The following is a 15,031-nucleotide window of genomic DNA, read 5'->3' on the forward strand; positions in this document are numbered from 1 at the left end:
ATAGCAAGTGGTTTCTCAAGATCCTCTCATTTCTTTTCTATCCCTGCCACCTTCATTTTGCCATTCCCTATTCATACTCCATTAGCACAACAGTGAAATTACCCTTATTTTCTGGATGCACTCATTTCAGTTTTGTCCCCTTTAAAGGCAGCTAACAGCTAACAGCTGACTTTAACAAAATATTCACATGCCAATCTGGAAGAAAAGGTCTGAGGGAAAACTGATGTGCTAATCTAGTTTCATGAGACCCAAAGGCCTAAGAGGACTAGAAAGTCCATAATACAATCAATAAACATAAAGAGTCAGGAGCAAGGTCAGTGAGTGTTCTGAACCCATTAGTGGTCCACAAGTCAGAGCCTGATAAACAGCTCTGCTGATGAGGACGTGCTGGCCCCAGCTTTGGCTCTGGGGAAGGTCAGATTAGGTATAATTTCTCAAGCATATTTGGAAATAATGCTACAAAGGACACTTTGTATCAGCCATAGGTACTGTCTTATACTCCAATACATGTTACAGTTCTACTCTGATATGTGCTAGCCTGTTCATTTTGAACATTAATTCTTTTACTATAGATTTAGTAAAATGTAGGCAAAGTGTGTTTTATGAGAAATTCAAGAAAAGTTGCCTATCAAGACATTCAAGAAATTTTATATCAAAACTATTTCTGTGCAGTTGTCATTAAAAATATGTAAAAAGATAAGGTACCTGCAATCATAATGAAGTTCTGCGATTATTAGCTCTTCAGTTTATTAAGGGTCAGAATATCTGAAATAAATTTGCAAAAAAATAAATATACATACATATGAGTATGTGTCAATAGGAAAGTAAATGTGACAAATTGTAAACTTTTGGAATTTTGTCAAAGACTGTGTGATTGTTTATTATAATATTCTTTCAGCTTTTTGCTTAAAAAAGTTATAGAGGGGATGTATTTGGTTAGTGGTATTGTTGTTAATTTTCTTAGCTGTATTATTCTTAATAAATGATAAAATACTTAGAAGTAAAGTCTCTAGATATATGAAACTTATTGCAAGCAGTTAAGAATAACATAAACAGCAAGCAAATATGTCAAAATATTTCTAATTGTTAAATCTGGCTGCTGAATATATACATATATTGTACTATGTTTTCATGATTCCTTTATGTTTGAAAATATTTATCTGTTGTTTTAAAGAACAAATTAACATTTCTATGGAACTTATTTGAAATCTATATAATTTATGAAGGTATACAAATTGACACAAATTAGCTTCTGGTTCAACCCATCCATATTTGGCTCGTTTTTTCTATTTTAAGCAGGATTTTCAATAATTCATATACCCCTAAATCACCTTAAAATTGTATCTGTGAGTCTATGGTTTGATGAAAAGCAGAAGAATTTTTTTTTCTACAGCCTTTTGGCTATTCTGTTCCCCAGTGATTCTTAAAAGGAGCTCTTCTTAAAAAGCCTCTCCCATCCTGCCATCACTGCAATTTTAACTGACTTTTATGTTGTCCCAAATTAAATCCATTATTTCTAGTCTATCAATTTCCCAACTTGAATCAGCACCCTTTAAGATTCCCATCTGCTATCTATTGTGAAGCCAGTTCTTAAATCTGTCTTTTTTGTCCTCTCTATTCCGACCTCCTCAGGTGCCTTGGAAGCTCCATTCACAGACCTTCCAAGTTCTGATCTCCACCTGCCTGAGGTGTCTGGGCTACTCTGCAGCACCACACAGTGTATCCTTCCACTTCCACAGATTTACTATCAAACTTATAAAGGTTCACATTTCAAAGCGCTTTCAATCTGTGAGTAAAAGTTAACTCCCAAGAGAAACAGGAAATGTCCTTAGGACATAGATACAACAGAATACAATAGAAGAATATGAGAGTACTAATTGAAAAGTCCCTGAGTCAGGAACTAAAAGGGTTGGAATCACTGTATCTGTGACCTGAATATTCTCTGCAACCATGGCCAGGCCAGTTCACATTAATTCCCTCAACCATAAAATAAAAGAGATGGAGTGAACAGAATTTGTGGTCTTTTTCAGCTTGTTTTTAAAATAGTTGCATTGTTTATGTTTATACAAGTAATAATGTATACACTGTACATTTAGAGAAAGAAATAAATGTTACTTATAATACTATCACTTAAAAGTACTCACTTTAAATTAGTGGTGTATGTTCTCCTAACCTTGTATGTTTGTGTGCCTGCAGATATGGACTTAGATTTATTATATAATTGTAATATGTAGTGCATTAACATAATAATTCATGATCATTTTTTATGAGTCATTAAATATCATTAGTGACCATATTCTATAATGTGGATGTACCACCATGTATACCTCTCAGCTTTCATAGTCTATATGTTTAGCTTTAAAACAGTATGCTAGAGAAATGGCTTCATTAATCTATGTCCTAATTCATGAGCTAAATATTTTGTTAAAGCAAGTTTAAATACCACTAACATCAATGATTTCGTCATTTGGTATACAAAACAAACAAGAAGTTATTCTTTTATAGTGGGGTCTTTCTTTTGCAAAGATATCTTGATAATCCTCACTGGAACTTGGAAAGCAGGAAAATGGAATTCTCTGTGGTATTATACAGCTTTTATTTCATATTATTTGAAAGCAGTTTTGTAAAAAAAAAAGAAGAAAGAAATTCCATTTTTTTAGTTGAGCTACCTTTGTATGTTGGTATTGGGAAACTATTTTACAGGATGTTATGGGTTGAATTGTGCCCCCCGCCAAAAATTAAAAAAAAAAAAAAATCGAGACCTAACCTGTGTCCCATGAATACGACTATACTTGGAAATAGGGTATTCAGAGATATGATTATTTAAAATGAGGCCAAACTGGATTAGACTGCGTCCTAATTCAATAAAACTGGTGTACTTATAAGAAGGAGAAAGGAGGGCGGGCCGCGGTGGCTCAGCGGGCAAGAGTGCTTGCCTGCCATGCCGGAGGACCCCGGTTCGATTCCCGGCCCCAGCCCATGTAAGAAACAAACAAACAAACAAAAAATAATAAAATAAAAAAATACTTTAAAAAAAAAAAAAAAAAAAAAAAAGAAGGAGAAAGGAGAGAGCAGACAGACACAAAGAAGTTCATGAAAACATAGAGTCAGAAATTGAAGTTATGCTGCTACGTTCCAAAGACCACACAGATTGCCAGTAACTACCAGAAGTTAGGAAGAGGCAAGGGAAAATTCTCCTCTACAGGTTTCAGAGAAAACGTGGCCCTGCCAACACCTGATTCTGGATTTCTAGCCTCTATAAGGTCAGAAAATACATTTCTGTTGCTTTGAGCTGAGTAGTTTGTGGTACTTTGTTACAGAAGCCCTAGGAAACTACAATAATGGGTTTGCCACCTTTCGGTACATCTAGTGAAGAGTCCTTGTGCCGGACTCTATTAAAAAGTGTGTGTGTATTGGGCAGCCCTGGAAGGTAATGTCTCCTTCCAAGCAGAGGGCAAGGGTTTGGGGTTTGTTAGTTTCTGTTTTCATTTTACAGTCCAGTGTCATAAGGATAATTCTACTCTCAAGGACGAAGTTCAGCAGTTTGTTTACTGCCCATTAAAAAAGATTTGGGTTTCCTAGGCTTGGCATTTTCCAGCTGAAAATGTACCTGGGCTTTTCCACCTGACCCCTGTGGGGCTTGGGAAACAAGGGGATATGAAATGAATATTAATTTCATACTGATCTTAGGTTGTGAGTAGTAAAGGCCTGTTTCTTTGGTCCAAAGAATTTTATGGATTTTGGCAAAAAAACTTTTAATTATATGAGCTAATTATTAGCTAGCAAGAAGAGTAAAATCTCAGACTCATCATAATTCTTCACAGTTGTCATAGAAAAAAAATGGCAATAGTGAACAGCAAGCTTCTAAGAATAAAATAAACTAAGATTATTTTAAAAATATTGTAAAGAACAAATTACTGGCTTAGGAAAAGTATTCATTTTGAACTGAATTCCAAGCATTATGAGTAGCAGGTTGTTTTGCTGCTCAATATTACCAAAAATTGCCAGAAAATAACATTGCTCAGGACAGTCCATATAGTTGTTATTTGCACTAGAGAAAGTTTATTGCTTGCTTGTTTGACTTCATTTTCCATATCTTGCAAAGTTATTACAGGAGTCTAATAAAGTAAAAAAAAAAAAAAAAAAAAAAACAGGTAAGAGAAAACTCTCAATTAACTCTCAGCATATGGTCAACAAAGTTAAAAATTGAAAAGAAAATTCAAATTTGTATCTGCATACAATTCCCTCAGTATATCCAAGACATACCATTGTTGCTTTTAATATAATGGGCCTTTTCTCGAAAGACCCATCTCTTATCACATTAAATTATCATCATTCTTCATATAAAACTGATTCTGAATACTAAAAAATTATGTTCCTTATGTTTAACCTGTTTCCTTTATGTATATGCCCCCATGCATCACTAATGACCCCTAGCATTTACACAATTCAAATATTTGTAAATAATTATTATATTCTTTGTAAATTATTGCTTAACTCATTTATTTGGAATTATTTATAATCACTTGGAATTTCCTCTTTTCTCCCTAGTCCCAGGACAAACATTCCTGTGGAATTTTAAATTCTCATCATAATTTTATCTATGAAATCTTTTCCTTGGCATCAAGCAGATGTGAGATCTTTATTCTAGTGAACTCCCAATCCTACTCAAGCAAGTAGGCTTATGGGTTCACTGTTTGTAGCAACCTATTTAGAGCATGATTGAACTTTAAAGCCCATCTGTCCTAGCACCTTCAATGAAAGGTAATGAAGCTGAATCACTTGAGATTAAATGACTTGTCCAACTTGCAACTAGACTATTTCAGGGTATATTTCCTCTATAACAGTTGAGGGAAAAATAATACTCAGACAAATTCTTGTTAAGAAGTAGGCAAATGTCAGCTCCATCCAAAATTATAAAGAAGTAAAAGTAACACTATGATCACATTCAGAATTCTAGTTCATGCAAGTGACTTACAGATTCTTTCTAAAACAAAAAGAAATCCAATATACCAGTGAAGTAGGTCATAAGATACATTTTACAAAAATTCACCACAGAAATTAAATTTTTATTCTGTGCATATATATTTCAATTACAAATTATCAAAGCAAAAGGGAAGTCAGTTCTTATAATTAGTGAAAATACTTTACATCATTTTTTCAAAAATGAAAATAGACTATTTTTAAAAAAATCATTTTTATATACCAGGATTAAGACCCCAGATTCCCATTTGAGAAACACTGGATGATCAGGTTCTAGATATGTGAGATCAAAGGCCAAAGACAGGTCACGTGTACTGCAATGAAAGACTCGGCAGGTGCAAAGGAAAGAGCTATCAGTCCTAACTGGGATTGAAGAGACCTGGAAAGCTTTCATAGAGAAAGTGATTTCTAAGCTAAGCTTTGAAAGATGAAACAGTATTAGCATATCAGCAACATGTTGGAGTGGGACATTTTAGGGGGAGGAAGCATCAAAATAAATATGCAATGCATTAAGTCACGGCAGCATGTTCAGTGAACTTCTAATGCCTCTGATTGATTGATTCTAGGTTCTGGGTAGGAAAACATGAAGGAGGAAGTTGGGAGAGAAGAAGGAGGCAAAGCAGAAAGAAATGAGTCTGTTTTAAAGCTGAAAAACATATGTAAATAGCTTAGTAAGAAATGTCAATCCACTGGAATCAGGGTTACCAGCCATCCTGGCTTGCCTGGACTGAGAGATTTCCCAAATACAGGAATTCAGTGCTAAAATAGGTACATTCCGAGAGAAACCAAGATGGTCAGTTAGTCATTTTAATTGGAATATAAACAAAAATTTTTTTTAGTTGCCATGGATGTTGTCGTTTTCTCAAGCCCTGCTGTAATCTGTACTATATTAAATTTTCCTTAAGGATAACTCATATTTCATGGATTTGCTTTCATGTTTGGTTAATGGGATGGACTGAGTTCAATATCTAAAACTGTGTCTTATTGTCAACATGAAGGGAAACACTTAATATGAACTCAAAGTTCTTCTGCTCCTTTCCCCCAGGTAGAGTGGTATGCGACTCTAGAAATAGAGGAGCATTAGAGGTCTTTCTACTAACCTCTCCATTCCTCCTTTTTGGTGGCTAGCTCCTATAGTACATCAAGGCAGAGAGGAGTAGAGAGAGGAAAATAAAAAGCAACTTCTTACTTATTTATCAGGTCTAGTTTGAAGTCCTCCCCTTGGTGGCCAATTTCATTGTTCATGGACTGCTACTTCTTATCTATGAATTGCCCTTCAATGTCAACAAGGAGAGCTTCAAAAGGCAGCAACTGGTCAGTCCACCAGTTTCTATACAATATGCTTACTGCCCTTCTTTCTGCTACTCTAGATCACCTCAAGTTGCACTAAACCTTGCAAATCACATCACCAGACACCACTCATAATTGCAGATGGTGGCATAGCAAAGTAGTAAAACAACAGGCCTTGGAGTAAGATTATATGAACTCAAAAGCTGGTTCCCCTAATTAGCAATTGAGTAATTACTTCAAAATCTCTATGAATCAGGTTCCTCTGTGGTAAAATGGAAATATAATAGTGCCTTTTTTGTAGTAATTATTGTAGTCTGAAATTCCATATCAAGTAGACCTAAATATATAAGAGCTCAAACACAATAACAGTTCACTTTTCACTCACATAGTAATCCAGGGAGGGACTGAAGTTATATTCTTATTGTGATGATTCAGGAAACTTCTTCCTTCCAACATGTAGTTATATTATCTCCTAGAGGCTTATCCTTGGAATTTCTGTTGGAAAAAGGGGAAACCTCCTGAGTAGAATTCATACCAGCTTCTATAAAGTCCCAGGTGTAACACACAACCCTTCCTCTCATATTTCATGGACAAGAATTTGGTATAAGACCACACCTAGCTTTAAGGATGGCTGAGGACCAAAATTTATAGAATTTTCAGAGATGCAATTATATATTTAAAGGCCTTACAAGAATACCTGGCACAGTTAAGTGATAGATAAATAATAGCTATTATTATTACAACTGTGCCTTCATTGTTCATCTTAAAATCCTTCTCCCTAGTAACATACACTAGATGGTGTCAGCTTGGAATCCTAGCAGAATAAATGATACTAAATAGAGAAGAGAAAATGATTTTTCCTTGCTTTATAAGTTCTAAAAATAAAATGTGAGAAATTTAATATTCATGTAGTCATACTCTAAAAGTAACTTCAGCATCATTTAAAATGAAATCCTGCTGGTAATCGAAAGAGTCCATGCAAATTATCCTCACCCTTAAGGCAGTGACATTTGCCACTTGGAACCAGTGCAGTCTTAGATTTAAGATATTTCTTTTGATAGCCATATATAATTGTTTTCTCCTGGCTGTGCAAGATTAACTGACACTGATCACATCCTCCTACTAGTAATGGTGGTTTGGGATAACACTGCTGGGCTTTCCACCCTTTCTCTTTGACCTTCAACAGAGTTGAAGCCAACTACTCTCAAACTCTTTCATTAATGAGCTGATGTTTCCGTTTTGAGTGTATTCCTGCAAACTCATCATGAAACTTCTACCTGACAGTTTTACAAGCCAAGAGACTTCAAATTACTATTTAGCATGGTGTATGCATTCACATATCACCAGGTAGCCACCATTATGGCTTATATTTGATTAATAAAATTATATTCCCAAATAAACAAAACATGTAAGCATGCTAATTGTATTACTTATTAGCTGAACCTAGTAATTATCTCCCCACTGGGCAGCTCCCTATTTTATTTTAAGAATTTTCACATGACAGAAAATAATCCCTTGCAAAATTACCAGGCACTAAATAATAGCTACAAAGCTAAATCCACACAATCCACTTTAGCCCTCTTCTTGATTCTAAAATTTTTCAGACAGGCAAGGTGCTGAATAAAGCCTTTTTTCTGAGTTCTTTATTTTTATATGATTTTTTTAAAGTCCAGAATAGATATGGTATTTTTCAAGAGCCGCACAACAGTTATCGAGTTAGAACTTTAGCTTCCTTCACTGAAGAGACTCTTCACTTCTTATTTTTTCATATAAAAATTCCTTTACTAGTTAATAATTTATCATGTCTTGTGTTCTTTGGAAAGACTTACTTTCTAATGATGTGTTATTTTCTGTCTATCAAAGCTGTGTGTAATTATTAAAATTGCTGTCATAGAATATTCTAGATATTGGAAACTCAGAAAAGATGAGTTATTATTTATTATTTATTCAAAAGTTTCATCAGGCCCGTACAAAGCACCAGACTTTCCACTGGATTCTGGAATTACTGTGTGATGGTAGATAGGAAAAGTCTCTAGAGCTTACAGAGAAGACAGACTGATAGGAATAGTATTTAATCTTCAAACTAAAAAAAGAGCATGATTTAGCTAGGAAAAGAGAGTCCCAAGAATGTTCCAGATAAAAGAAATATTGTGTACAAATGTTGCAGTGGCCCAAAGATTTTGTTGTCTTAATAAAATGGAATGTTGGTGAAAACAGAAACATATATATATATATATATAATGGAATAGGATAGGGTCCAGACATAAAATCACACATAGTCAATTTATTTTGACAAAGGTGCATAGATAATTCAATGGAAAAAGAATAGTGTTTTCAACAAATATTAATGCAAAAATGCAAAATATTGAAATCCAACCTGTATCTCACATCTTATACAATAAACTCAGAATCAATCATAGATAAATGAAAAACTTTAGGGGTAAAATTATTGAAAATAAATTGTGGGAGAGAGTCTTCACAATCTTGTGTTAGGTAAAAAGATTTTAGTATTGAGTGCACAAGCCATAAAAGAAAAATAGATAACTTGGACTTTATCAAAATTTTTAAATTTTGTTCTTCAAGACATTATTAAGAGACTGGAAAAATGATCTGCAGACTGCTACAAAATATTTGCAGATTACATTTCTGTCAAAGGATGTTTATTCAGTACATATCAAGAATCCTCAAAACTGAACAAGACAGCAAAAAAAAAAAAAAAAAAAAAAAAAAAAAAACGGGGGAGAGGGTGGGCAAAATATCCAAACAGACAATTCATGAAAGAAGATATGCAGATGACAAATGTGCATAAGCTCAGCATTCTTAGTCTTTAGAGAACTGCAAATTAAAACCACAATGGAATACTGCCACACATGTCTCAGAATTAAGGCAATAAAAAATAAAACTAACAATGGCAAGTGCTGGTGAGAATGCAGTTTGAGGGAGCTCTCATACTTTGCTGATAGGAAGTGGTACATTCACTGTGGAAAAGAGTTATGCAATTTATTATAAATGTAAGCATACAATAGCAGCAGCATCCATCAACTCCACTCCTCGGTACTTACTCAAAGAAAATAAAAATAAAAATAAATATATGCTTATAGAAGCTACATTCAAAATCATAAAACAAAATGGGAAACAACTCAGATATCTTTCAATAGATGGGATGATAAGCAAAACTCTGGCACAGCCATACAATGGAATACCATTCAGGAAAAGCATGAAATGAACTAGTGGTTCATGCAACAAAATACAGAAATATTAGATGCATTTTTTTTTTCTAATTTGATCACAAAGGGGCAAAGCCAAGCCATTTGAGGTGTATGAAACTCTTTACCAAGGCTGTGATGGTGAATACATGATTCCACACTTTTGTCAAAATTAATAGAAAAGGTGTGCTCTTGGTTGGATACTTGGGAGCAGAGGCTCAGACACTGGGTTGGGCCTGATATGAGGGAACTGGAAAGGTATGGGAGGAGGCCCTGCTGCTACTGCACAGAGATGGGTCTGAGCCTTGGCAGTAGTAGCGTCTGTGCTTGCGGTGACTCCGCCATGTCCAGGCTGCACCAAATGTTCTCCAGATGGAGCCAGTGCAGGTGGTTGGCATGGAGTGGCAATGAAAAGGCACCTTCTGGGCAGACCATTTCTGTAGAAGGTGTATCACAGCTGTCCTAATACACTAGAGGCTAACAAGTAATGTCAACAGAGTGATGGCACCAACATGGTGACATAAACAGCTATTGAAAATCAAAAATAACAATTCTGAATTGTTCAGAAATCTGGAGGTGGACTGGAAAGGGACCCTACAAATACTTGAATTGAAGAAGTAGAAGATTATTAGATAGGAAATTTCCATTCCAGATTGGCCAGTCCTCTCCCCTTCCCCTCACGTGGTCTCACAACATGGGAATGGGGACAGAGAATACATATTCTCTCACAGCAGTGGGACTGACCCTTACCGTTTGGAGACCTGGGGGCAGGGGAGAGCATTTCAAAGCCCAGGTAAATGAGAGACAGAGTCCAAGAAAACATGGACAGAAGCTGTGTTTCCAACCTTGGGTCTCAAAGTCCTTCCCCATCTGTGAGAGAAATGGCAGCAAGAGACCTGATCCCTGCTGGGGGAAGGCTAAAGAACAACAAAGATGGTGGTGTACTCTGCCACAAATAAAGTGGGGGACCAGATTCATGTTGAGCCAGATTTTGGCTGGCAGAGAGGGAACAGGAACTCTGCAGTTAGCCTGGTCTACTGAGGTGCAGCACGTGCTCCAGAGGCACACAGTTCTGAGGACTGCTATGTTACTGAACAGCACTATCTGTTGTGAAGAATAGAATGTGCAAGAGAATGTGAAGGGCTTCTTCAGAGACTACCCAGACAATTATTTCAGACAATTATTTCAGACAATTAATTGTTAAAAATAATAGACAATTATTTCAGGCTGACTGGAGCAGTCTAGACACACTGCACAAGAACCTGCTCATATTTTGGCTGAGAAAAATGGACAACCCAACTGTTGAAGCAGTGCCCTAATACAAACCCAAGTCTTGCAGCACAGGGGAAAACAGAGCACCACTGGGTGACAGCAGACTTGTTTCACCCAATAGAGACTTTCTATCGTACCCAGAGCCTACTCCCACCCCAGAAGCAGGCTGTTGGAGGAGACTGGGGGACAGGACCAATCTGACAACGAGCAGGTGAGAGAGATGAAAAGATAGAGAACAAATCCAAACAACAGGAAAACCTTAGGCAAAATAGATAAAAGACCTCTAGAATAAACTAAGCAAGAAAACCAAATGCTTTAATACCAGCAAAAAATCATGACTCACACCATCAAGAACGAAGATATGGCCCAACCAAAGGAACAAACTAACAACTCAACTGAGATGCAGGAATTGAGACAACTAATTAAGGATGTCAAAACAGATCTTCTAAATCAATTCAACGAGTTGAAGGAAAATATGGAAAAACACATGAAGAATATGAAGAAGACACAGGGTATTCATACAGCAAAACTTGAAAGCCTGTAAATTTGAAGAACTTTTGGTAATGAAAGGCACAATAGAAGAGATGAAAAACAAAATGGAGACATACAGTAGCAGATCTGAAGAGACAGAAGAAAGCATTAGTGAACTATAACACAGTATATCTAAAATTCTATACATAAAAGAACAGATATGGAAAAACTAGAAAAATTTGACCAGGGTCTCATGGAAATGAATAGCAACATGAAGCACATAAATTTACATGTTATGGGTGTCCCCCAAAAAAAAGAAAAGAAGGGAAAAGAGGCAGAAAGAATAATGGAGGAAATAATGAATTTCCCAACTGTTATGAAAGACATAAAACTATAGGTCCAAGAAGTGAGGCATACCCCAAATATACCTTATTAATCAGATTGTCTAATGTCAAAGAATCTTAAATCAGAAAGAGGTAAGCAGGAAGGCAATCCATCATATAAAAGGGAAGCTCGATAAGACACAGTGCAGATCTCTCATCAGAAACCATGGAAGTGAGAAAGCAGTGGGATGATATATTTAAGATACTAAAAGAGAAAAACTGCCAACCAAGAATTCTATATCGAGTAAAACTGTCCTTCAAAAATGAGGGAGAATTTAAAATATTTACAGATAGATACTGAGAGAGTTCATGAACAAGAGACCTGCTCTACAAGAAATAAAAAAGGGAGCAGTAAAGGCAGATAGGAAAAAACAGGAGAGATAGGTTTGAAGAAGAAATGAAGATTAGCAGGAAGGGTAACTGATAAAGTCAAAAGAGAAAAATAAGATATGACAGATAAAATCTAAAAGAAAAATGGCAGAAGAAAGTACAGGCTTTATGGTAATAACAATAAATGATCATTGCAGAACAGGTTAAAAGAAAACAGGATCTATCTATAAGCTGTCAACAAGAAACTCATTTAAGGCTCAAGGACAAATACAGGTTGAAAGTGAAAAATTGGAAAAAGATATTCCATGCAGACAACAACCAGAAAAGAGTGGGGGTAGCTATAATAATATCAGACAAATTAGACTTCAAATGTAAAACAATTAAAAGAGACAAAGAAAGACACTGTGTATTAATAAGAGGAACAATTCATCAGGAAGACTTAACAATTGTAAGTATCTATGCTCTGAGCCAAAAGAGTGCTCCAAAATCCATACGGCAAACTCTTCTAACACTGAAGGGAAAAGTAGACACTTTTACAATAATAATTGGAGATTTCAGCACACCATTCTCATCAAAGGACAGAACATCTAGATAGAAGATCAAGAAAGGAAACAGAGGTCTTGAATAAGACAATAAATGAACTAGACTTAAAAGACATTTATAGAACACTGCACCCAACAACATGAGAATGGATATACATTCTTCTGAGGTGCTCAAGCATCATTCTCCAGGATAAACCATAGGTTGGGCACAAAGGATGTCTCAATAAATTTAAAAGATCAAAATTACACAAAGCACTTTCTAGATCATAATGTAAAGAAACTGGAAATTAATAACAGGGGGAAAACTGGAAAGTTCATAAATATATGGAGGCTAAACAACATATGCTTAAACAATTAGTGGCTCAAGGAAGAAATTAAAAGAAAGATAAGTAAATATCTGGAGGCAAATGAAAATGAGAACACAACATATCAAAATTCACAGGATGCAGCAGAGGCATTGCAGAGAGGAAAATTCATTGCCCTAAACATCTATATTAAAATAAAAAGATAGCACAAAAATCAAGGAATTAACTGATCATCTGGAGGAACTAGAAAAAAAACAGCAAGCTAACCCCAAACTATAAAGAAATAAAGAAATAACAAAGATCATACCAGAAAAAAGAATGATAGTGAGAATTAATAAAACCACAAGTAGATTCTTTGAGAAAGTCAATAAGATTGATGGACCCTTAGGTAGCCAGAAAAAGAGCAGATGTAAATAAAATCAGAAATGAAAGGGACAATCATAACTACTGATCTTGTAGAAATAAAGGAGATAATGAGGCGGTACTATGAACAACTATATGCTAACAAATTAGACAACCTTGATGAAATCAACAACTTCCTCATAAAGCATGAACAACTAACACTGACTCCAGAAGAAACAGACAACCTAAAAAAAAAAAAACAATCAGAAGGGACTGACTCAGTCATCAAAAAAAAAAACACCCAAAAAAAGAAAAGTCCAGGACCAGAGACTTCACATGTGAGTTCTAACAATCACTTAAGAAAGTGATTATTGAGTAATTCTGCCCAAACTCTTAAAGAAAATTGACTCGGAGGGAAAACTATGGCGCTCATTCTATGAAGCCAACATCAAACTAATACCAAATCCAGGCAAAGATACTAAAAGAATCCTTTACCTGCCAATCTATTTGATGAACATTGATGTAAAAATACTCAACAAAATATTAGTAAATCAAATTCATCAGCACATTTAAAGAATTATACACTGTGACCAACTGGATTTTCTCCCAGGTATGCAAGGATTGTTCAACACAAGAAAATCAACCAATGTAACACATCACATCAACAAATTCAAGAGGAAAAACCAAATGATCATCTAACCCACAGCTAATATCACACTCAATGGAGAATGACTGAAGCTTCCCCTCTAAGATTAGGAACAAGTGAACGATATAATCTTCCTGAATGGGGTGGGAAAGAAGCTAACTTTTCTTTGAAAACCGTATCTGATATTTTGAATGGGTAATATAAGACTAAAGACAATACAATATAATTGTATTACAGGCAGAAAATTTTCTACTCACAGAGGATGGGTCAACATTTCTGAAACTCCTTTATATATTAAGGTTGCACAAAGAAGTAAATATGCTATACATAATATGAACCAGGATTCTAATTGTTGGAAAAAGAAGTTATGACTAGCACAAGGGGAGGATAAAATGAACACTTTGATGTTAAACTGTAGTCAGAGGCCACAATATAAACTTACTGTTTCATACACACTCACACACACAGATTGGTAATATAGAGTTAGAGTTGTGTATGTATGTGTAGTTAGCATATACAATGTGTACATATATTTAGACTGAGTGTTTAGAAGATGTGGCACCCCAGTTGCAATGACAAAACTTATCATTGAGATCTTCATTTCTAAATACTATCTTTCAATAAAAGGAACCAGTTAGTACTCCTGGAAGAAGAGGTTGATTCCAGAGCTGAGCCGGGAAATGTAAGATGAGCCTGGAGCATGCTGTGGAGACAGAAAGTAAGGAACTGTTTAAAAAGGATGGGAACATGTAGAAAGGACACAGGACCCAACCTGAAAGAGGTCCCAATGTCCAAATCTGAACAATTTGGACAATAAAACAAATAATGGTAGCACTGAAGTATGATCCATAGAATAAAATAAACGTCTATGAGCCTCTGCTGATATGAAAAAATAATTGAATCAGTAACTAATGGAAGAGAAAGGACATCTCAAATAGCATATGTAGAAGAAAGAATAGAACAGAAAATAACTATTAGAACACCACAGTAAAAATTGCTGCATCTAGATCTACCACAAATGTGAAAATTGGTTTGAAGCTGTATGGAGGGTATATGGGAACTCTCTGTACTATTTTTTTACAACTGGTCAATGTCTAGAATTATTTCAAAATTAAAAGTTTTTAAGTATTTGATTGTATTTTTTTCTCTTTCTTCTGTTGGGTTGTCTGCCATTTTCTAATACATTTATGGGAATTTTTATGTAGTCTGTGTATCAGTAATTTGATAAATACGTGTGTGATATACATAAGCAGTATATATC

At 35.3% G+C, this 15,031-nt stretch overlaps 1 long non-coding RNA gene across 4 annotated transcripts in view; it reads right to left on the reverse strand.

The window, feature by feature from the left end:
- Positions 1-705: 705 nt before the first annotated feature.
- LOC143643368 (uncharacterized) overlaps positions 706-15,031 on the reverse strand; it is a 306,117-nt gene continuing 291,791 nt past the window's right edge. For 3 of the 4 annotated variants that reach the window (XR_013156241.1, XR_013156240.1, XR_013156238.1), the window contains 2 exons: positions 6,659-6,768; positions 706-765 (listed from right to left, as the gene is read on the reverse strand). This is a non-coding gene — a long non-coding RNA (uncharacterized LOC143643368). Of the gene's footprint in view, positions 766-4,004; positions 4,119-6,658; positions 6,769-15,031 lie in introns of those variants that run through there. The other variant, XR_013156239.1, reaches the window with a different exon arrangement.

The sequence above is a fragment of the Tamandua tetradactyla genome, chromosome 8 (assembly GCF_023851605.1).
Source record: "Tamandua tetradactyla isolate mTamTet1 chromosome 8, mTamTet1.pri, whole genome shotgun sequence".
NCBI classification, from domain to species: Eukaryota; Metazoa; Chordata; class Mammalia; order Pilosa; family Myrmecophagidae; genus Tamandua; species Tamandua tetradactyla.